General features: G+C 42.3%; 2 protein-coding genes across 3 annotated transcripts in view; one reads left to right on the forward strand and one right to left on the reverse strand.

Moving 5' to 3' along the window:
- The window catches only part of LOC6524192, a 65,577-nt gene that overhangs the window by 39,931 nt on the left and 3,459 nt on the right, over positions 1–22,187 (reverse strand). The gene's annotated exons all lie outside the window — the stretch shown is intronic.
- Positions 13,380–22,187, forward strand: part of LOC6524196 — a 50,454-nt gene continuing 41,646 nt past the window's right edge. The window contains exons 1-2 of one of the 2 annotated variants that reach the window (XM_039376927.1): positions 13,380–13,677; positions 13,748–13,913. The gene's annotated coding sequence lies outside the window, so the exon portion shown is untranslated. The remainder of the gene's footprint in view (positions 13,678–13,747; positions 13,914–22,187) is intronic. The other variant, XM_039376928.1, reaches the window with a different exon arrangement.

Genomic DNA, 22,187 nt, shown 5'->3' on the forward strand with positions numbered 1-22,187 from the left:
CTTTTGATTTCGGATTTGCATTTGTGAGCAGCAGGATGGCACTAGCGATTGGCGGGGGGCGGAGAAGGAAGGTATTCGGATTCGGATTTGGATTTGGATTCGGATTTGGGTGCCAAGGTCTGCGAATGTGTCATTAGCATCGCATTCACTGCAAGCGTAATCGCTATCAAGAGCACAGCATCGTGGATTAATCTTCACATTGCCATTTCCATCGGAATGCTGCAGCTGATATCGTAAATTCTGAAAGCTTGCGAAATTGCTGAAAATTTGTATAAATACGATACATAACTGCCATCATAATGGCATTCTGCGCTCATCTGAAACGCATGCAGTTGATTTTATTAAATCCAGTAATGCAATTTTGGTAAAACCCCGTAGAATTTCGCACCATTTTTCATTGGTCTTACTGTAGTGCTCAATCCTTAAGCTAATGATTGGCTGATGCCACGCCCACGGACTTTTCGCTGCCTTCCCCTTCTTCTTCCCCTTTTTCTCGGTTATTTTTATTTAATTTGTTTTGGATTCCACGCTGCGTATACGCAATGCGAGCACTCACTTTGTTTCAATATGCATGAAGCCTCACTTCCTCTCTTACACGCATTTCTCCACCACACACATACACGCACACATTCGCACATACACGCATACACACATGTACAGTGGAGCAGCAAGCACACACACACACGCATGTACATGTGAGCAGCTTGCAAAGTCACTTAACCAAATAAATTTTTTGCAGAACGAGAAAAAAAAGCGCGTTGGACAGAGGGGCGTGGCTGCCGCCTTCCTTGCGCTGTCGTTGTTGTTGCTCAAGTATTTATTTTGCTTGAGTGCGCTACACTTTTTAAGTTTGTTTGCACTGAAAACTCAAGGCACAACTTGCAAATATTCATTACAAACAAACAAGCAAGCACAGTGGCGGTGTGCGAGAGGTCTTGAGGGGTAGGCAGGGGGGGGGGGGCTCTACTGGAAAGTGAAGCCAGAAGGAAGTAGTCTCGCCTTGCTTTCTCTCGACAGCGCGAACTTAATGTGATTAAAATTGTATGGCTGTCGTTGGCTGCTTGCGTTGGCACGGGGAAAAAGGCACAGAAACGGAGCTCCTGTCTACCGCTTCATCCTTTTCCCTTTCTCCTTTTCCCTCCACAACCTTTTCTCGCACCCTCCCATTTAGCAGGGAATTTTTAAGGGATCTATGGGTAGCAGTTCGACGTGCCGATACCCCAGACACTTCGCCATGCTCCACCTCGCTGGCTTCCACGCTTGCCCATAAGTATGCAACAATGTTTGCAAAACACCCCATTCGACGACTCAAGAATTCGCGTAGCTTTGTCCATGATTGTTACTTTTAATTATAAATACAAACTAGAGCATGATTTAAATTTTTACATATTCAATATCACAGTTTAAATAGTGTCAAATGTCCGAGTTGCTTATGCACTCCATCACCTTTGGCCCGCAAGTCCGTTTGTGGGGTGGAGACAAAGGAAAATCGTTAAAAGCAAGCACGTGCAATAAAAACAAAGTGTGACCCCATCGTCGCCGTCAAAATAGTGACTCCCCAGCAGCAGCACTCACACTTCGGTGCAAAACACTCACACAAACACTCATACTCACACAAACATTCACACAAACACTCACAAATGGGGCGCAATCTTAAAGTGTGGAATTTATTTCGCCCCGCCTGATTTTATATGGCGTTTATTTTGCGATCGCACTCCCCTTAATGGATGCTTAAATAAAATTTTAAAGCGTTTCAAATTTAGTGTCGTGCTTTAGTGTTTGTCATTAGTGTTTTGGCAGGCGTTAAATATTTAATGGCCGAGACAGCGTTGGAAATTTTTGCAACAAAGTGTTTGCGTTGTGTGGATAATTAATATGGCCGAAGTCTTGGGCTTTTGGGTGGTTCGCTGGCTCGCTGGCTGGGTGGTTCGGTGGTGCAAAGTGGTTGTTGGATGGCTCCAAATGTTTGCTAACACTACCCAATGTTTACATTTGCCAAAAGCTTTCGCCAACTTTTCGCCAGCGATGGCGGGCTGAAGTAACTCGAAAGCCAATTATTGGTTGATAGGGTTCTTGAGTGCTGGCTGCCATAAAATAGTAATGGATATTGGCAGAAAAGGGGTGAGGAAATTAGCCATTGCGCCAGGTTATTATAATGCCTCATTTTTGGTGGGCTTTTGGGTGGAGTTTTTGGGAGGAGGATTTGGGTGGAGGTTTTGGGGATTCGTTTTCACTATGCAACAATGACAAACTTTATTATTGCCCCAACAGATTACTTCTAGATTTTAGATCTTACCATAAATACATCAATGAACTTATTTTTGTCTCTGCATTATTCATTGGCTTCTATTCAATTTGGGAACTCTGTGTCGACAATTCACAGTCATCAAGGACAACAAATCCTAATCGAGCACAGCAGTTGTCACATCGAAAACCTTTTAGCCCCGTCTCTATCCGTCTGTCTCTTTCCTCTCTTTTTTTTCCGTGAATCCCCTTTAAAATTAAAATAAATTTGCTATGGGCTTTGCGCTAATTCACACGTTGGAGTCAGGCAATTTGCTTGCTTATTGGAAATGTGTGCGACTTATTTGTGAAAGTACAAAGTAAACCATCAATAATCGACTTGCTGCTACCGATTAAAATGTTGCCAAGCTAATGCTAAGTGATGCCAACAGCAGATTACCCATGATTATTTCAGCCATTCTAGAATACCCGAATACCCTGTTCAAGAGGACTTTGTCTAGCAACACAGCAGCTGTCGCTTGTTCTTTTCGTGGTCGAAACTTAATTTTCCAAGCAACTTCATCGCCTAAGACGAGACATTTTTCAATGTTTACCCTCATTCATTGCCCCGCCCCTCCTCTGCCCGCCCTTTTTTGAGCATCACTGATTAGTATTTGAAATACGTGTTTTTGTTGCCGTCGGTGGTGGGGATGGGCCACTAATTAGAATAAATCTAAATTGCCCGTTCTGCGGCAGTCGACGTAATGACTTTTATGCGCATGCTTAAGCTCGCAATTATCCACAGCAGCCAAAGATTAAATCGCGACAACAACAACAACGGCAGCCACCGAAGGCCGGAAAAAAGGGAAAATTGTGGGCGGTGGTCGGCGGGCGGTGGGCGGTGGGCGGTGGGCGGAGTGCTTTTCACCCGAAAAAGGCTGGCCCAAAAGAAATCCCCTTTATTGATACGCTTTCTTTATTTTTAAACTCGGGGGCCTGGAAAAGGCTTAAAACCGCAAAAATTACAAAGCACTCAATATGCCTTGAAAGGGTTGCGGGCTGCGGAAAAGCAGCTGCGGTGGCTTAAGTGAGGCATAAGAAAATAATTAAAAACACAAGAGAAAGCGATTTCAGCCAGAGATAGTCGAATGATAAATGCCCTGCGATTAAAGCAGCTTAAGCCGTGAATTCTACTTCCCAAACTAGTAAGTCGAATATTCGGGTGGGTGTTAAGTGAAGTGTTGTCTATATTAAAGGAACATCTTTTTCATCAGTTATTTTAGCCAAGTGCTTGCTTTTATGTTTAATAACTTGGGAAGGCATCGCAACTATGTGCATGTGCCAGTTGCTGTAACTATCGATGCTTACCCAGCCATAAGCACTTTTGAGTGCCAGCTAGATTGAATAAAATTGAAGAGCTTATAAAGTGGGGGAAGAAGGGGGGATATTAAGGGTCGTCCTCTCAACGCATTCCGCCCTTAAAGAGCCCTTGCAGAAATCCGACCCCAATTCCAAAAAATAACGTATACGCCACCACGTACGAAGGGACAGTGCCGAAGAACGTGTTCGGCTTTCAAGTCCTTTGTGCGGGCATCCTTGCCAAGGACTGCGAAATCGCTGGAAAAGGATATTCCTGACGCTATGCCGCCTTTGTCGGCGGCAAGCAACAAGAGCCAAAGCGAATATGTTTGTCAGTCGCAGGGCCAAAGGATTGCTAAATAAAATGCGAAATATGAAAAGGCAAACGGCGAACGGCAAGGCGAGCGCCCAAAAGTGAAATGTCAAGCGAGAGGAGATGGGATAGCAAAAAACCAAGCCCAAAAGCCCAAACCCCAAGTGAAAAGGCCAAGAGATGCTGCTGCTGCTGCTGCCGGCTGCCTGATTTTCAAAGTCACTCGGAAAATCATAAATTTCCACAGGCACACACACAAACACAATGGGCATGAGTGGACGACCAGTCGAGAGGCCACCGCAAAAACGGAAGCGTCCCAGTCAAATCATTTTTCCACTGCATTAGACGAGGCCCATCCACCACGAGAGTTGACCTTACAATTGCCATACTTACTCTTCCGACAGGACACAAATGTTTGAGGATACGTCCCAGGATTAGCCACGTATGCAGCACCGAAAAGATATCCAGCACACAAAGAAATTTATCGAACAAATGTGTACATTTATTTATTTTTCAAAAGAAAAGGCAAATAAGAAGATAATATACCTAGTATTACTTTAACAAATTTTTCGCCGTGTAGCTGGCCATATTATTGGACTGACACTTTTCCAGAAACCAAAAGCGAAACCGAAACCGACACAGCCTGACCCTCAATGAGCAGATGACAATGGACACGATACATGATGAGGTTACTCAAGATGCCTATCGCCCATTGTCTCGCATTTGTGTGCCGGATATCTGGACTGACGGCTGTTTTCGGAGAAACTAAGCCAAGCCACTTGCCAGTTGGCCACAAACAAAAAAGCACAAAAAAAAAATAAAGAAAGGGGCAACGGAATCATGTTGGGAAACTGTCTTTTCCTCATCAAGTGCTGCCACTTCAGCTGCTTAAAGTTGCAACATCTCCTCCATTGTCCCAAAATAGAAATGTGAGCGACTACTTGTCCCGAATTTCCGTAGCTCATCTTTTTCTTGAACGAAAAAAGCTTGAGAACTGAGAACTACTTACCGCTTAACGAATGAAAGTCAAGCCAAATAAAATTAAATTACGAACTGAGCTTCATATTAATGTTACATGTTTGTAAGCTAAGCTAATTTTTGATTAGCTCTCGAAAATTCAAATTACAATTTTTATTTAATTTGAAATTTTATTTAAAAGCCTAAGAATTGCAGCTACTTTATTCCATCTTTGTAAATCAGAACATATATGAGCCTCGTGGCTCGTCAAAGGATCTGGAGTCCCGTGAAGCCATTGAAATAAAACATAAAGGATCTTAATCGGCATTTCGAAGCGGTGACCATTGGACTTCCATTGAGTTCCTCGATTGATTTGATGGTTGAGTGGTTTGATGGGTGTTTGGGTGGTTCGGGTGGTTGTGCGAATGGCTGGACGATACGATGGACCACAAATATTGAAAGCCGCATGGCAGCGCGAGCAAATAAGTGATGCATTTTACATGGCCAAACTGGCGAATGGGAACGAATGCCACACCCAGCGGGTGGTTCTGTGGGCGGGTCAGTGGCTCGATGACTCGGTGGTTCAGTTGATCGCCATGCCAGCGACAATCTGTCTATGCAAGACATGTCCTCCATGTGCGGGTCGAAATGCAGGAAAATTATTTGCTATAACGTAATTAACATGATTTATAGACGAGCACACAACAAACAGCCAAAGGCGAACCATCCGGATACACTTGACAGGGGCTTCTCTGTGTCTGTGTATGTGTCTCTGTTTGTGTCTGTGTGAGTACCTCGGTGTGCAGACACACACACACGCATACGTATGTGTGCGTATCTGTGTCCGCTGTGTTTGTGCAATCGTCTGTCATGGCAACGACAACTCCAATTGACAGCTGAGCTGCACCGCTTGATGGCTCCTCCTTGCTCGTCCTTTGGCAAGGATCGCAAATGTTATTGCTCTGCGGCGGAGACGTATGTCTGTGTGTCTGTATGTCTGTGTGTGTGTGTGTCTGTAATTGATTAATTTATATAGTGCGAAGTGGGCGTGGCCGGAGGCCGTCTCTCTCGCTTGCCAATTGACAAATGCCGACGGCCTGTTATGCGGCCAACTAGTCAAGTCAACTTTTGATGGAACGTTTTAATATGTGGCCAATGTTTGCCCAGTCTAAGTGATGCTGATGCGCTTTAATAGAATTTAGTTAAGAAAATATGTACTATTTTCATGACCAGAACCTTCAGGGAAATGTGGTTAAGATAAATCAAGTATAAGCAGCGGTGTGCAAGCGTGTAAATGATAAATAGCTGGAGCTACAAAATTACTTAATTAATTCGCAAAAAAGCGATAAAAGGCGAAAAGAACAGCCTGCAGTGTTGAATCGCAATTGTGCAAATAACACATTTAACTCGAGTGCACTCCACCCGACCATCCGAGCAATCGGTTAGATCTGAATCATTTGCAATTCAATTGATTCGGCGACCTCATAAACAATGCGAACGGCAGACAGCAGGGTAATATTGACAGAATCGGGTATGAAATGAATTTTAATTTCATTTGATTCAAGCACATTTATGTGTAATCAAACTGAATATTGAATACGGCATACCCGAGGCGCAGCGAACCTTTATCGTAATTTTCGCGATTGACGTAATTGTGTGATATTCGCGATGGCGATGGCGATGGCCAACTTGATGTTTTCATTTGTTTGGCCACTATTATGTATTTGCACAACGTATGCCGGTGCAAATAAACTGGCCGATATACATATTCGAGTAGGTACGTACGACATGAAAGTGTACATTTATTTGAAGGGTGGCGCCATCGCCAGTGCCATATGTGTTTGCAATTCATTAAACATCCAGTGAGTTCAATAAACATGCCATTAAATATGGCCGAGCACGTGCAGGTACACAGGTACAGTCAACATCCTTTTGGCAAACAATTGGGCCTTCACATTGCACGCTAATTGATGACTCCAGCACTCTTCACTTGAAACTATAAACTCGAGACAACATTGCGTATACGCAGTGTGCGCTGAGACGAAAAAATCTCTATTAATCGCATATGCGCCCAGATGCTCGTGCTTTGGCTGTCGTGTCTTGTCATTTTGAGGGCAATGCATCTGTGTAATGCCATTCATGGTGGCATCGTTTCCCTAGTCACTCGGACCAAGTGAATCCGCCACGCAAATCTTCCTGCCCCAAAACCATTTAACACTCGTCCATCTATCATTCACAGGGCACAAAGCCCTGCCAGCCACGCCCTCTGCTGCCTCTACTGCCACGCCCATCATCATGTCAACATGTCTGCATATATCTCACTCGGACTGGCTTCGTTTTGCCTTTTTTGGTTTTTGGTTTCTGTTTTGTTATGGCCAGAAACTAGTCCCAGCCTAGTTAATTGTTTAACTTTGGCTACCAAAAACTGAACCTTGCCTCTGACTTCTTCTTCGTCCTTTTTTATGCCCTTTCTCTGGCTCTCTATCTTCTACTTGGTTTATTTGTTTTTTTATTTTTTGCATTTTTTTTTGTTATATTTTGCAAACCACTGCAATTAATTTGGAAACAAAAATTTGTAGTTGTTGCTGCTGCCGGCGGCTATTTGTTTCCTTGCTTTTTGTTTTATTCCCGTGCTTTGTTTTTATTGCCCCTTTTTGGGCTGATGCCCTTTTTTTTTTGCGATTTTTCATTTTCATTGGGTTTTTTGTTGTTTTTGTTTTGCTTTTGCTTTTTACGTTTCTGCTCGGCTTGGCCCAATTTGAAAGCAATTTTTTTTCAATATGACACCCCCGAGCGTCATGTGATGCGAAAACTAAAAACTAATGCCGAAGCTTTCTATATGCGAGTCCTGTGCACATACTTTTAGCACGTACTGTGCGCGCTCGCCACACACTGAGAGAAAAGTAGGGGCAAGTGTGTACCCAACTATGTGAAAAGTGTGTGGCATAACAATGAGGCGTGTGAGGCAGCCAGTTAAAACGAAATAAACAAAGGAATCATAAGAACATTTAAACACAAATGCCGTGTGTGGGTATTTCTCGCTGTGTAGAGATGTTATTGCTGCTGTTGTCGCTGCACAAATTGCTTAAGCCACATTGTGGCACTCGGCGGACAGGAGGAAAAGCGGGAAAGCGGAAAAGCGGGTAAGCGGGAAAGTTCCTTGGCGCTGGGCGCCCTGCGGTATGCTAAGATTTATAGCTGCAACTGCTGCAGTGTGGCAGAGTTGATGTTGCTGCTACTTGGGTTGTTGTCGTTAGCAAAACAGTTTCGGCGAAAGTTTGAGTCATGCGAGGGAAATGCTTTCTCCCGCTGCCTTACTGTTCCGCTGCGAGTGTGTGTGTAGGTAAAGAAAATTAAAATTATCCACGTGCTTACGAGTTAGTTTTTGTCAAATGCAAGTAATTGTTACTGCAATCCCAGAGTCTTTCACTCACTTTTCCACCGCTTTTCTTTTTTTGCCATTTGCTCTTCCTGTGCATTGTTGTGTCACATTAATTAAATATAATTCAATTAGTTTTGCGTGCGCACAAAATGTGTGACAACAATCTGCTGCTGTGTGTGTGTACTTTTTTGCATTGGCTGCAATGTAGATGTTAATTTAATTGCAACTTTGTCACTCCGGCATTTTTGCGCCACATCAACAAGCTTTTTAATCAATTATTTAACCTACTCCCCAGCACTAATGGAAACCGTTTGGTCACTTTTTTACTCTGAAAAAGTGATTTTTAAAGTTTTCTCGAGTGGCGCTTGCGGCCTGTCGGCCAAATTGTTTTCGAATCGATTGCAATTCGAGTAGTACAAATTGGTATTAATGCCATTCAAGGCAACACGACTCATTTAAAACATGGGCCGCGAAAAATCTCAATCATATGAAGCAGAAAACAAGGAAAATTTAAATATTCTTCATAGCAATTTTTGCAAGGAGTTAATTAAGAATCTTCCACAGCCACCTCATAATCCCTGCAAAACCTTACAAATTGCTACTGTAAACAAAGATAATTAGCGACAAACTGATCGGGATAAATAGGTTTGCAGGGGGAAGACAACAAAAGGACGCCGAGGGCCGCAATTTAAAACTATTTAAGCCTGATCAATGAGCAGCCCATCAATCTCGTTGCGAAAGCGATACTTTGTTCGAAACTACTCCGCAGTCAGCAAGTTAGTGCCATCGATATGCAAAGCGAGTCAGGTAAATCTCTGGAAGAGGAGGGCGCAGGGGCGGAGGGGGTTGGGAAAATTGGGGGGTATTTGGAAAAGTCAATCTGCGGAAAAAGGGCAAAAGCTGGCGCTGTTCATTTTGAAGTGTAACCAGAGTATTAAGATGCTTGCTTTTGCAGCAGGCGCGCCGGAGTAAGACTCTTTCTGCCAGGCTAAATGCATTAATCTTACCCTCAAAGGGGGCGTGGCAGCGCTGGAAGGGGAAGGGGAAGCTGAAGGGGAAGGGGAAGAGGAAGAGACAAAGGACTGGCAGGCGCTATCGATGTGAGGGGCTTAATGTCGATGTCGCTGTCGCGGATATTGCAATTTGATGGACTCCAAGAAGAGGGACACTCAAAAAAAAAAACCAAACAAATGTTGCAGTACGTACAATTGCAAATCCAATCGTGGCATTCCTTCAGAATACCCAAACAGGAAATGCCACTGATTTTCATACTTTCTCCGTTGGCGTGCACCAAAATAATTCGCTCAGTGCACGCGAAGCGAGTGTGTTACTGTGGCAGTAACCGCAGTTTCTTGCTCGAGAGCAACAGGGGGATTGCAGGGGCGTCGCAAGGGGGCTCGATTTCCCATGATGTGTAAACAAAGCCTCATGTACTCCAGACTTCACTTCACAACCCAACTCGTCCCACGTTAAAGTTAACTTTTATTATTTTCTTCTTTTTTTTGCTCTCGTCTTGTATTTTACATCTTCTGCGGCTCTACGGCAGCGGCTTTCACTGGACTGAAAGGGGGAATGCTGAGGGGTGGCCTGAGTGGTTTTGTGGGGTTTTACGGCTCCACCACCAGCTCCACCACCAGCTATACCACCAGCCACACAACCAACCCCACCACCAGCCGAAAAGCAGCCACCATTGTGCAAATAGTTAGAGCGCAGCGCAGATGCCTCAAGATAAATGCGCAACAAATGCAGTTTGTTGAAGTCAATTATTGTTCAAGTAGCTTTATTCGTAACTCACGGCCGGGCGAATGGAATCTGTAATTAAATTACGACTGGGCGTGCTGAACTTTCGTAATCCGATGGAAAATCGAAATCATTGATCGCTGCGGAAGTTTAGTTCTAATCCAATCAGGAAAAGTTACGATCGGGCGGTGGAAAAGGCATCTTTTTAGCCAACTGCACATGAAGACCACTCTGTTTGTATTGCTCTTCAGTGAATTATTATAAAGTAGAGTAACTAGAATTAGGCAATATGGCTGTAAATCTCTCATTTTTGTGGTTCTAAAAGACGTGTTTGTTTATTCACCTGCGAGGCGCAGGAAAGTCGGCTTGAAAACATTTGATTTTCTCGGCCATTGTTTAGCCATTCTTTCGCGAAAATCTCTTCTTTTCGCGCCACTGTTTGAGCTCACTTCAAAAAAACTTGAAAGGCAGAGAAAGAGTAATGGTAGAAGTAGAAATGCACTTTAAGTAAAAGTACTTTGTCAGTCACCGCACAAAACTCCACTTTTCTAGTCTGTGGCTCGTGATCTCAGTTCTTCGGTTAGTTTTTGTTGGCTAAAAGCAACTCGAGATTGGCAAGAAAAGCCGGCAAACTACTTAAGACTTGGCTCCATTCCGCAATACCTACACATACGTATATGACGGCGAACGTGCAAGAAAAGTCGGCGATAAGTTGTTGCAGCTTTAAGTCGAAAGCTTATTAGCAAAGTTAAGACGAGAAGTAAAGCGAAGTGAATTGAAGTGAAGTAAAGTGAAGTGAAGTGGTGGGAAGCGTGCATAAGAACTATTGATAAAGCCAACAAATTAATTCAAATGTTCCTTGGCCGGCATAAATTACCAAGAACACAAACATGCACACACAATCACGAGACGAGTGCGGCAATAAATCTATTTATTTATATAGGCCAATTTACCTGGCCTCACGCCCCGATTTTGCCCTAACTTTTCCTGCCCCATCATTCAGTTTGTCTGTCTGTCTGTCGGCTTTCGATGATATATTACACTTCATATGGCGTGCACTTCATTTGCTCGTAATAACGGCGCACAAAACGAAAGATATACAAATACATCTTGTGATATAAATTAGGCCAAATATTCGGGATGAGAGCGTGACTATCGATAGCTTTCGAATTCGAGAATCTCTGGGATTCTTAGGTCCTTAGGTTTCACAAATTATATCTCGCTGCACATGCTTAGATACTTTAAAAGTTATCGCAAAATCGCTTCATTTACGTTATGATTTTAAATGAATGATGAATCCTTTGGTTCAGCTATCGAATCCACTCACGATAGTATAGTAACCCCATCGGCAATCTCAAATTCCGGCTGAGGTGGTGTCTAAATATGCACATACTAGTATTGATAGAGAAGTTATGCTCATATGCGAGTGCAGATACAGATACAGATGTAGCTCACTTCGGTTCAGTTATATTTCAATTCAGATTTACTTCTATAATTCATCAAGTCGGCAGCTTTCTGCTCTTGTTTGTTTAGTCTTCTTTTTTTCCCTCTTTAGGCTATCGCTTTATCTGCGCTTTCATTTTTTTGTTTTATTTGTTTCGTTGGGTTTGGTTTGAATTATTGATAGGGCTAAAAGTATTTCCGAGTGTGTGTGGGCCATGAATGTCTTGCATAATTCATTATGAACGAGTTTGTGTGTGTGTGTGTGTGTCTGGTACACCCACACTGCCATACTGTTTAGGCAGGAAACCAAAAAAAAAAAAAAGATGCGAAAACATAATAAATTCGTGCTCAATTTTCGTTAGTGGATTATGCCATATAACACACTTTAGCTCCACAGTTTTTAGCATAATAAAGCAGTCGACTGGAAAAAGGGTGAGTTGTGGGGGGCTGGGATTTCGGGATTTCGGGATTTCGGCATTTCAGTATTTCAGTTTTTCGGTCGGGTAACGGAATGTTTTGTGGCGCTTTATGCATCATCGTAGATAAAAACTGACGCTGAAATGTTTCGCTGCCCCACCGCCCTGTGTGGAGCCCTGTGTGTGCAGATAAAGATATATGGCGGCGTACTCGCATATTCAGCTGCTTGCATATGTATAAAGCTGAATATATACGAATATATGTACATATTTCGATTCCAATGGGATTTGCAGTAGCGCAGATGGGCTAATATGATATATATCCCCATTGCAATCCGTGGGGCTTTCAACATCCGCGTCGATAGATGCTCGCGAAGGATGAGAACGCTCGAGGTTATGGCCAAATTGAAGGGGATTTCCTTCAGGATTGCCCGCCTGTATTGAAAGCATTCTTACATGATCAGTGTCATAATATTACTTAGACTTGGATATTACCTAGATGTGCATAAAGTTTTATCACTCCTCAGTTATGTGACCACCTAGTTGCTGCCTTGTTCCGCTAACAAAGTCCACTGATCCTGGGCTTCAATTTGGCCAAACACCCCGTCAATTTACTTTCCTGTGGCCTTCGTCGGCTGTCCAACAACTGTCACAAACAGTGATAATCGTGACCACAAAAGAGGGTATGTAAACAGTCCTTGGGGGCTTCTGCGGTGTGGGTGGTCTTGCTTGTTGGCGGTTGTTGGCGGTTGGAGCAAGAGGACAGCCCGCTGGGCCATAAATGCTAATTGGCTCAAGTGGCTCGGCAGGGCTGCAATTGGGATTCCACTGTCCCGCTGTCCCACTGTCCCACTGTCCCGCTGTCCCGCTGCTCCTGTTGCCGTTCGCATTTCGCTGCGCAAAGAAACTTGTTTACGCAAAAATGTTGCACGCGCTCACGATGCCAAGTGGGCGGCTTTAAGGGGGCGGGTATGCACAGGGAAAAACATGCACTTGCTCAATTGTCTATCTTTTTGTTTGCAGCCATGGCGGCTTACTTTGTTTCAGTACACCTATAGGCAATTTTCACTGTGTTTTAGAATAAGAGGAAGGAGCAGAACGTCAGCTGTTGACTTAACATTTAAATCAGTTAACAGAAGAGATCAAATGGTAACCTTTCTCTGCCTCTATTCAGTTAACAGAAGAGATCGATGTTAGCCTTTCTCGCACTCTATTCAGTTTACAGAAGAGATCAATGTTAACCGTTCTCTCCCTCTATTTAGTTAGCAGTAGACAGTTAACAGATCAAATGTTAACCTTTCTCTTCCTCTATTCAGTTAACAGAAGAGATCGAATGTTAACCTTTCTCTTCCTCTATTTAGTTAACAGTTGAGATCGAATGTTAACCTTTTTCTCTCTCTATTTAGTTAGCAGAAGAGGTCGAATGTTAACCTTTTTCTCCTTCTATACAGTTAACAGCAGAGATCGAATGTTAATCTTTTTCTCCCTCTACTCAGTTAACAGAGGAGATCGAATGTTTAGCTGAGAGAGCATAGAAAAAAATGGCGTCAGTCTGTGTTAAGCTCTTGAAGGAAGCGGATGCAAAGTGTTTAGTGCGTAATAAAGTTATTGGGAAAACCATACATCGCGTGTGTTTGAACGTGTTCACTAAGTCGGATTCTAATAAATGTGAAGTGGCGAAAACAAAAGGGCTCAAGTGGAAGTATGTGGCACAGCTTGCGCGGTTTCAACCGCACAAAACAGAGAGAGAGAGACAGATTCGTTGTGTTTAAAGGAAGCAAAGTGACGAGTAAAGTTAACGGCTGCAACCACAAACAGCATGTTTAGCTTTTTCGCGTATGTATGTATGTTAAAAATGCGCAATTATTTTGTCCCTAATTTGGTAGTAACTTTGTTTAAACTGTTTTCTTTCAGTGCTGCAAGTGGGCAATGCAAAAGAGGCAGCAAACGGAGATGTAGGACGCGAGTCCAAATCAAAAGCAAATCTTGTTACGACAAATTTCAGCCACTGTGCGACCGAGTGAAACAAAGACCAGCGTCAGCGATGACGAGAAGAAGGACGTCACCGGCGGGGTTCGGGGTAAGTGAAGTGGGTGAATGTTTTTGGTTAGGGTAAAGGAGCGGAGGCATTGGCGGGGGGAGGGCGGAGAGGTACGTCTCGCTGCACAAAAAGGAATGCGCCTGGATAAACACAATGGCCGATGCAGGAGCGCCAAAAGGGGGGCACTAATTTACTTAAAGGCAGCCGCAACGAAACGGCAAACAAATGACATTTAAAGTGCAGCGAAAAGTCGCTAACTAGCACGGCGAAAACAGAGGGACGGGACAAAGGGGGCAGAAGGACTAGGCCAGGACACGACCAGAAAATGAAATGCAAATACTATTTACAAAAGCCAGAAATAAGTGCCGAACAATGCAGTGGCATTCACGCAGCTGGGCCCAAAGGAAAGCCACAAGGAGAACGGCTACACTAGACAAAATTCTGACGGCCAAACAGGGGGCAGTTAAAGGGGGAGTTATATTATATATTTGACAATTATTTTAATTTCATTATATGAATAACTATAATCGATTGATTCGTACATTTTTGAGAGCCTTAATCCATTCAAAAGCATGTAGAATCCCTGCTTTCTCTCAGTACATTAGCCAGCAGCCAGAGGGCAGCAAAAGCCACTAACAAAATTTGCTTTGTTGCCGCCTGTCGCTTGTCGAGTGTTTTTGGCTGCTGCCGCCTGTTTCTGCTGTTGACGCAAAGTCTTTTGGCCTGGCCAAAAAGTAAAGCACACAAACTTGCAATCAAATGCCCATCCTGCCATCCTTAACCCACCTCCGGCCAGCCACCCGGCCAGCTTAACCCCCCACTGGCCCAGGGGGCTGGAAGAAGCGAAGTTTCGCCACAAAGACTGTGAGCCATAAAATGCGTGCATTCAACTGCATGCCGACGACGAGTTTTTCTTTCTCCTTGCTTCGAAAGGTTTTCTTCTCCGATTTTCGTAGTATTATTTTTTATTTTTATTTGGATGTTGTGTGTGGGGTTCTTGAGGCTTTCGGTTTTTGGTTTTCGGTATTCGGCTTTCTTGTTGCCTGTGGCCTTGGATGCTTGTTTTGGTTCCCGTTTGCCATGAAAATGCCATGGCAATTGAGTCAATTTCCGTGAATGCTATTGGAGGAAATCACTGTCAGTTGGCTTTCTCTAAGCTGCTAACTAATCAAAAAGAAATCAGAAATATAAACTGATTTCGCATTGAATCACATTCCTTTTATATTTTTCGTGTTCTGTTTTGATTCTCCCAAAAATCCAATTGACTGGCTCAACTATTTCGGCTGAAGAAAAAGAAGCAAATTTGAGACATTTTTTTGAGGAAAGTGAACAAAGTTCTCATATATGTTGGTGGCATTTAATATCCTTTAGCGTTGATGGCGTTTTTATCTCTTCATCTTTTCGTGAAGTTTCTCTTTTTTATTTCTTTGGAGAGGGGAGGGTTTGGTTTTTATTTTGTCGCTTCAACTTTTTAATGATCTCTCAAATTGCTTATTTCCTACACAGCAATTACGTGGAAAGCATGTGTCATGTACTTGTGTGGGTGGTTTTTCCTTCTTCTTCTTCTTTTTAGCCACTTCTACACTTGTACACAATGTAATGATGAAGTTTCCCGGCCCGCAGCTTTTCTTTGGCACTTCCTTGCCGCTTATTTATATTGACATGTGCAGGAAGATTTCTTCTAGTCCAAAAGCCCAAAAACGTAAAATGTATGCCCTGTCATCTTCATATTTTGTACGTCCGTCTATTTCTTTTGCTCTTTCTCCTTCTCTTTCTCTTTCTGTATCTGTATCTGTATGTGTATGTGTGTGCCGTTTGTCAAAAGGCAGCAAAACTGTTGACATAACAATGATTATACGCCTCATTAGTTACATTTCATTGTATGGAAATGGCAAAGGACTTGCGATAATAAGCTGAAGCTGAGAATAAGGCCAGGAAAAGGAAGGGAAAGGGGGGCAAAGGGGGGCAAAGTACCAGAACGTGTCAACATTCAAATCAGTCCAGAAGTATGCCCTATTTACACCACACGGAAGTGAATCAGACAGGAAAATGCAACTGCCGTTTGGAGAGGAGAATGCCTATAAATAGGATAAGTACGAACTCTTGTTCCTGTCTGTGTCCTTTAAACTGAAGTGTTGTTATTTATCATCTTCAGTATGACAAGTCATCATTAAATATCGCCGTGTTAGAAACAGGAAATACATATTGTACATATAAGAGCTCGATTTAGTTTAGCAAATTTCCTTGCTCTGCATATTTGTAAAGCTAATGAGCTGTTTATCGAGTGATAAGAAAGAGTGTAAATTTATGAAAAAAACTGGTTGCTGTTTTTCGGCACATTATATTTGCCTGTTATTATTTCAAAAGCAATTTGTCTGCCATCTGATATGGACTTGATTTGTTGCTCGGATCGCAAAGTTTATTGACAAAAGTGGGCGTGGCAGGCAGGCAATTTTCTGCGCTTGAATTCATTTAATAATGTGCGACACACATAAAAAGCAGTTTCCGAAATGATTGTGGTGGGTGGTAATGGGGGGTAATGGGTGGTGGGCTGCTAAACGGAGGCTGACACAAAGACAAAGACAAAGACAAAAGCAGGCTCTAAGTGAAGGTGTGCTTGAGCTGCGTTGAGTGCGAGTGTGTGTGTGCCTCTGTGTGTGTGTGTGTTGCCATTGAAACATATTATGCTCGTAAAAATTGAATTTTAGTGGCGTATACATTGTTTGTAAGCGAGTGTGGGTGCGCGAGCTGTATGTGTGTCTGTATGTGTGTGTTTGGGCGTACATTCGCACACTTTATTGTTATCTCTGGGAGTGTGTGTGTATGTGTGCGTGTGCGTGTGTAAAATTTAATAATAACGACCCTCTTAAACCAACAGACCTTCATCGTCTTCAGTGAACCTGCTCTATCCACCCATATCTTTCTTCCTCTTTCATTTCTCCGCTCATTTCGCTTTCTTCATTGACACAGGGAAAAATTCAAAAGTTAACGAAATTATTTGGAGGAATTTTAAGAGCCGTTTAATAGCAGCCGCCAACTATACAAGTGCTGCCAAAGAAAACTTAAATATATATTTTGTTGCACACTTATAGTATGATACTGATTTGAGGTCTTGCAAATATTTCTCTCTCTGTAGGCAGGCATGTGTGTTAGTGCTCCTCAACTTTTACAGCGTTCCTCGCTTTTGCGTTGACATTTAATGTAATAATTTTTACGATGATGCTCGACGGCATTAAAACGAGATTAAACACAAACAAACGAGAGACATAGTGGTTGCAATAAGGGGCCAAAAGCTGGGCGGCTTACTTACCACGGCCCTGGGGGCGTGGCAATATTCCGTTTGATACACTTGACAATAAAAAAAAGCAAAAAGATTAAGAGGAAGCGGCAAAGAAAATGATGCATGGCCCCCTTGTTGTTTGAGCCCCCATAAAAGATGATGTAGCACATAATTACACACACACACGCTCAAGGGCCAGGACAGTCACCCACACATGGCCATTTGTTTACTTGTGCGTGTGTAAGTAGGTAATACCCATTGAGATGATCTGTGGATAAGTTGTTCCTGCTGCTCGAGATTCATTGAGTGGGGAATTATCCGTGCCTCGTTAAGTGATCAAGTGTGAGCGAATAAATAGGGTATGTATGTGTATATAGGCATCTATAAATATCCCGCCAATTGTTCGTATTTTTATTGTGCGACTTGCCATTGGGGTCTGGGTCCTTTGAATTGGTAAGTTAATGTGGCGTACTTATTTCCATTTGATTGCTGTCATATCGCCAAAGAGCGATTGTTCAACTATTGTTGATTTCGTTGAGTTCCCGCTGCGAGGCTGGTACTATTGACTGCTGAATAATTGAAGAGGGTACCTGTTGTGCGAACACTTAATAGGTAGACCAACAATTCGAGCTGGAAGGGTTTAAGTACTCGAAATAATTGCCAAACTATTGGGAGGTGGGATTAATGGTTTTTGTAGTTCAGTTGGAGAGTCGCTGCTAAGAGGTCTTCTGCGAACACCTCGAGTTGAGGAATTGATTTAATTTTGAAAGGCATTGGAGTTAAATAATAACTCAATTTGAATCTGGATAATCAAAGTTGCATATTTCCTGGTTGATTTCCGTTGATACTATATCATTTTGAGATGTTTGATAGTTTCTGTCTTGTCCCTTTGTCTTGGTTAAGCACATGATACACTAAATCCTACTTTAAAAGTTCTTCATTTAATAATAAAATTTCACAAGTAGCTGCGTATAGATACATACATGTATGTATGTTTTTGGGTCTGGGCGTCTTTTCCAGACTTCAACGATTTCGGTGCAATTGTGAAACCACAAAGCCAGCGACCTTTCTCCAGGGCTCTTGTGCAATCGCTCGGGCTTAGAGAATCGCATATCCCACATCGCATATCGTATATCGCATTTCCATTGCCATTTTCATTTCCATTTCTATCGCCTGACGGCCCCTGCCCATTTATCAATTACATTTTCATGAGAGATAATTCCATCCGCAAAGTTGCTCTTCCACTCGAGTTCATCTCAAAGAAAGCAATTCCTAGGCCATTCTTGGGGCTAAATCATTTTCATTTTCAAGGAGCCGTCCTAGGATATCGAATATCCGTTCGCTTTTTATTCCTATTTTGCGTTAATTCTATTCCATTCTTTTCTTTTCTGTTTACGGACCAATTTGTGTGTTTCCGTTAAGGTTTTTTTTTATTTTTTCTTTCTATTTTTTATGCATGTAATGCTGAAAAGTTGTGCTTTGCTATAATTGATTTTCACTATGTAGTTTGCGGCCAAAGTTAACTAAATAAGCTCGTATTTGTGTCACTGTGTGTGCGTAATTTGCTTGACTTGCTCCGCTTATTGTTGTTACGAGTAGTTTATTTATTCTTCAGCGGCAGACAATGCGATGTCTCTTGGTTTTGTCTGTTCCTGAAGCGCTGTTTCACGCATGACTGACCAGGAAAAACCACCCAGAAAGGGAAAACCCAGTGAATCCAGGGCAAGATGTCCACCCCCACCCGCAACCCCACTGACACCCGCACCCGCTCCACAATCGGAATGAAAATGAAACTGAGGAATTGACTTGGAAATGTGCCTCGCGTTTTTCGTTTCGCGAGCCTGAAAAGGCTGTAAAAAGGGATAAAATCATAAGCCCAAATTTATCGCACTCGACAGTCGAGGCAAATTGTGTGTGTGTGCCTATATCTTGGCAGGCCATGTCTCTTGGCTGTGTGCTGTGTGTTGTGTGCTGCCCTGTGCAATGGATCAAGTTTATTTATAAGTCGATGCTCAATGCTCCATGGGCTTTGCCTTCACTTGGCCGAAACATGAAAGCAAACAATATTACGAATACGCAGCGTCGACATGATGAAGTGTTATTTAAATATAAATATATTATCTATCGATAAACAGAGCACCCAAAGAGCAGCAGACCCGAGCAAGGAATAGAATGAACAGTATTTTTGCCGCATTGAATTCTCAAATTTGATGGGCATTACTCTGTGTGCTTATTTTTTTTTGCTTTTTTATGGCCATGTGGATATGGCTATGGCTAATAAAGTGATGGGCTCGGCTCGGCGTGGGCCTTTGGTCTCAGTTCGTTTCGGTTTTGTATCTGATTGAATTATGCGGGTTTTTTGCACAACAAAGGACTAGAAGTATTTTCTCGATTGTTGTGAAAACGTTGCGGTATTCCAGTTAATTTCTAGAAAATTGTTTGGGGACTCTTGGCTATGTAAATTTCATTGTTAAAGGATTGTTCACTTTTGGATGAACTTGTATGGCCCTAAAGGTATTCCTCCATTTTGCTGAAAAGCTGGGTAACATTTTACGAAATTTATTTTGTGCTATCCTTGAGCTTTAAATGTGCACTTCTTCCCTGCTATGTCTGAATATTTATAATTTAACATAGCCTATGGAAATTTAATTATCTGAAAGCTAAAACCCAATTAAAAGTGCCGAACATATTCCTCGAGTCATGGAATTAGTGTAATTAAGTGAACTAGTTCAACAAATAATTTCCAAACCGTTGTGGAGTCGTATTTAAGTATGCATTCGCATTGTTGCTTAATTACTTAGGGCAGTTGAAATAATAAGGATTGAAATTGAAAGTCCAACCGAAGGCTGAATGAATGCTGAATAATTCATTGCGAGTATTTCCGGAAGGCTTGATATAAATCCATATCCAATACCCTTTGTTCTCGAATTATGCCTGTTAAATCGGCCCAGTATTTAGCTTGTTAAATTTACAATTCCTTTTCGGGATCTCAGTGCATGTGCATCTGGTATTAATTGCGTAAATTCGGTGCAATTGTCCTGAGTGTTCGCATTGTTGTGCAAGCTGTTGTGCCGAGAGCTTCTGTGCTTCTGCCAGCATATGCAAATGGCCTGACGAAATTCTATTATTGATCCGGCGAAATGTCAGAGGTGGCAAAAAAGCCTTCTTGTTTTCGGCTTTTCGGCCAGCAGACATCTGCAGGCGAGACTGCTTTTTGCAGCTTTTTGCGCCACTTGTTTGGCTCTAGTATTTTTTGCTTTGTGTTCCCTTTGCATTTCTCCTGCTGTCCTGTGCATCTGGAAGAAGAGCGCCCGCAACGAGAAGCTTGCTAAGAAAATATTTTGAAATGGAAAGTTTTAGCTCATACGTCGTCCGCTTTCCGTGGAGTGGAGTCCCTTTCGTCGTATGGGAAAATGAAAACATATTTGCCCTCGCACAGGCACAGGCTGTTTGCTTAGTTTTTTTCCCACTCCCCGCTGTTTTCTTCGCCCCCTGCCCACTTTTTGTGCTATCATAAGAATCTGGAAACTTTGACGGGACGACGTGTCGTATGCGCAATGTCCTGGCCAAAGTTTTAACGATCTATGGATTTCGGAGGCAAAGCAAAAGTCTTAAGTCAATATTAAACCAACTTACTTGCGAAACGCAAATGAGTATTTCGAGCAACAAAATTTGAATGTGAAGGCAATCGGCGACCAAAGTTTTCATCGGAAAAAGACACCTTTACATAAAATTACCCTCTTCTCAAAAAAAAGAACATCTTTTCGCCGGTAAATGAGAAATTGAATATCAATTTGTGGGACTCGATAGAAAATTCAGTTCTGATAGGAAATATAATTCTTATTGTATTTTTTTAGCCAGCTAAAAATGAATTTCCATACAAATGTTGCTAGAATTGTATACAAATATAATCACTAGATAGTTGTAACACTTTGAATACATGTAGATTCCGCAGATTATTATTTTTTCATTCAGTCCTATAGATCTGCATGTATATTTTACTATATACATATGTACATATGTATACTTGTGTTTTTCTCTGGGTATATGGATTTTATGGCTTGGCTTCGTTTCGGTTTTCGTGTTCGTTGAAATGCAAATTAAAATATTTATGCAAATGCGTAAGGCGGGCAAATACAATAAATTTATGCCAACAAACGAGGCAGCAGAAGACCGAAAACAGACAACAAATGAAGTAAAAATAGGCATAAAAAAAAATAGAAGAAAAGAAACAAAAATGTGAAAGAAATGTATAAGAAAAACAATTACCTGTTGTCGTGGGTCTTTTGGTCATAAATGTTTACATCTGTCAGAAACATTTTGTATTGTGTTTTTCCGCAGGCGATGGTAAAACTCACGATTGAAATCGTAATCTGCAAAGCTAATCGGACTATCCAACTAGGATGTACCGGTCCAGATGAGTATTAGTATAGCTTAAATGGTAAATCCTGCAGCAGCATCACATCTCTCCACTGATTAGGCCAAAAGCTCTTGCCTCTTCTGACTTTGTTCGCACTACGCATACGCCTCGTTAGCCGTGGCACTTTAGAGCATTTACCAATTAGACACCCTTTCTCCCTTTTTCCCTTTCCCCCTTTCACCGTCTACCCTGCATTAACAATAGCTGCAGACTCGACACCTTTTAACACCTGAAAGAATTTAATTAATGCAGGTCGTCCTCTCGAAAGCAACCAGAGATGCTGCTCTGAAAATGCTAGTCCTTCGCCCCGGGCAAATTAAAAACGCTGAAATGAGTGAGCAACTAATCCAAAAAAAAATAAATTAAGCGAAATAAGGAAATATATAGTGTAGAACAGCAGTTGAATTTAAAATTGGTATTCCTTTAGCCCGGCAGTTTCGAATTTACTTATTTGTTTAAGAGTACACCTGAGGATGAAAACTAATTGTCAAATAACCAAACCAAGACATCAAAATTTGCTGAAATTAGCCAAGTCTAAGTTAAATTTAAATAAATGAGAGCTCCAGCTTATTTTGCTCAGCTGTCGGCCCCGCCCACCGGAAAATCCGGCCAG

This window comes from Drosophila yakuba, chromosome X (genome assembly GCF_016746365.2).
Source record: "Drosophila yakuba strain Tai18E2 chromosome X, Prin_Dyak_Tai18E2_2.1, whole genome shotgun sequence".
Lineage (NCBI taxonomy): Eukaryota > Metazoa > Arthropoda > Insecta > Diptera > Drosophilidae > Drosophila > Drosophila yakuba.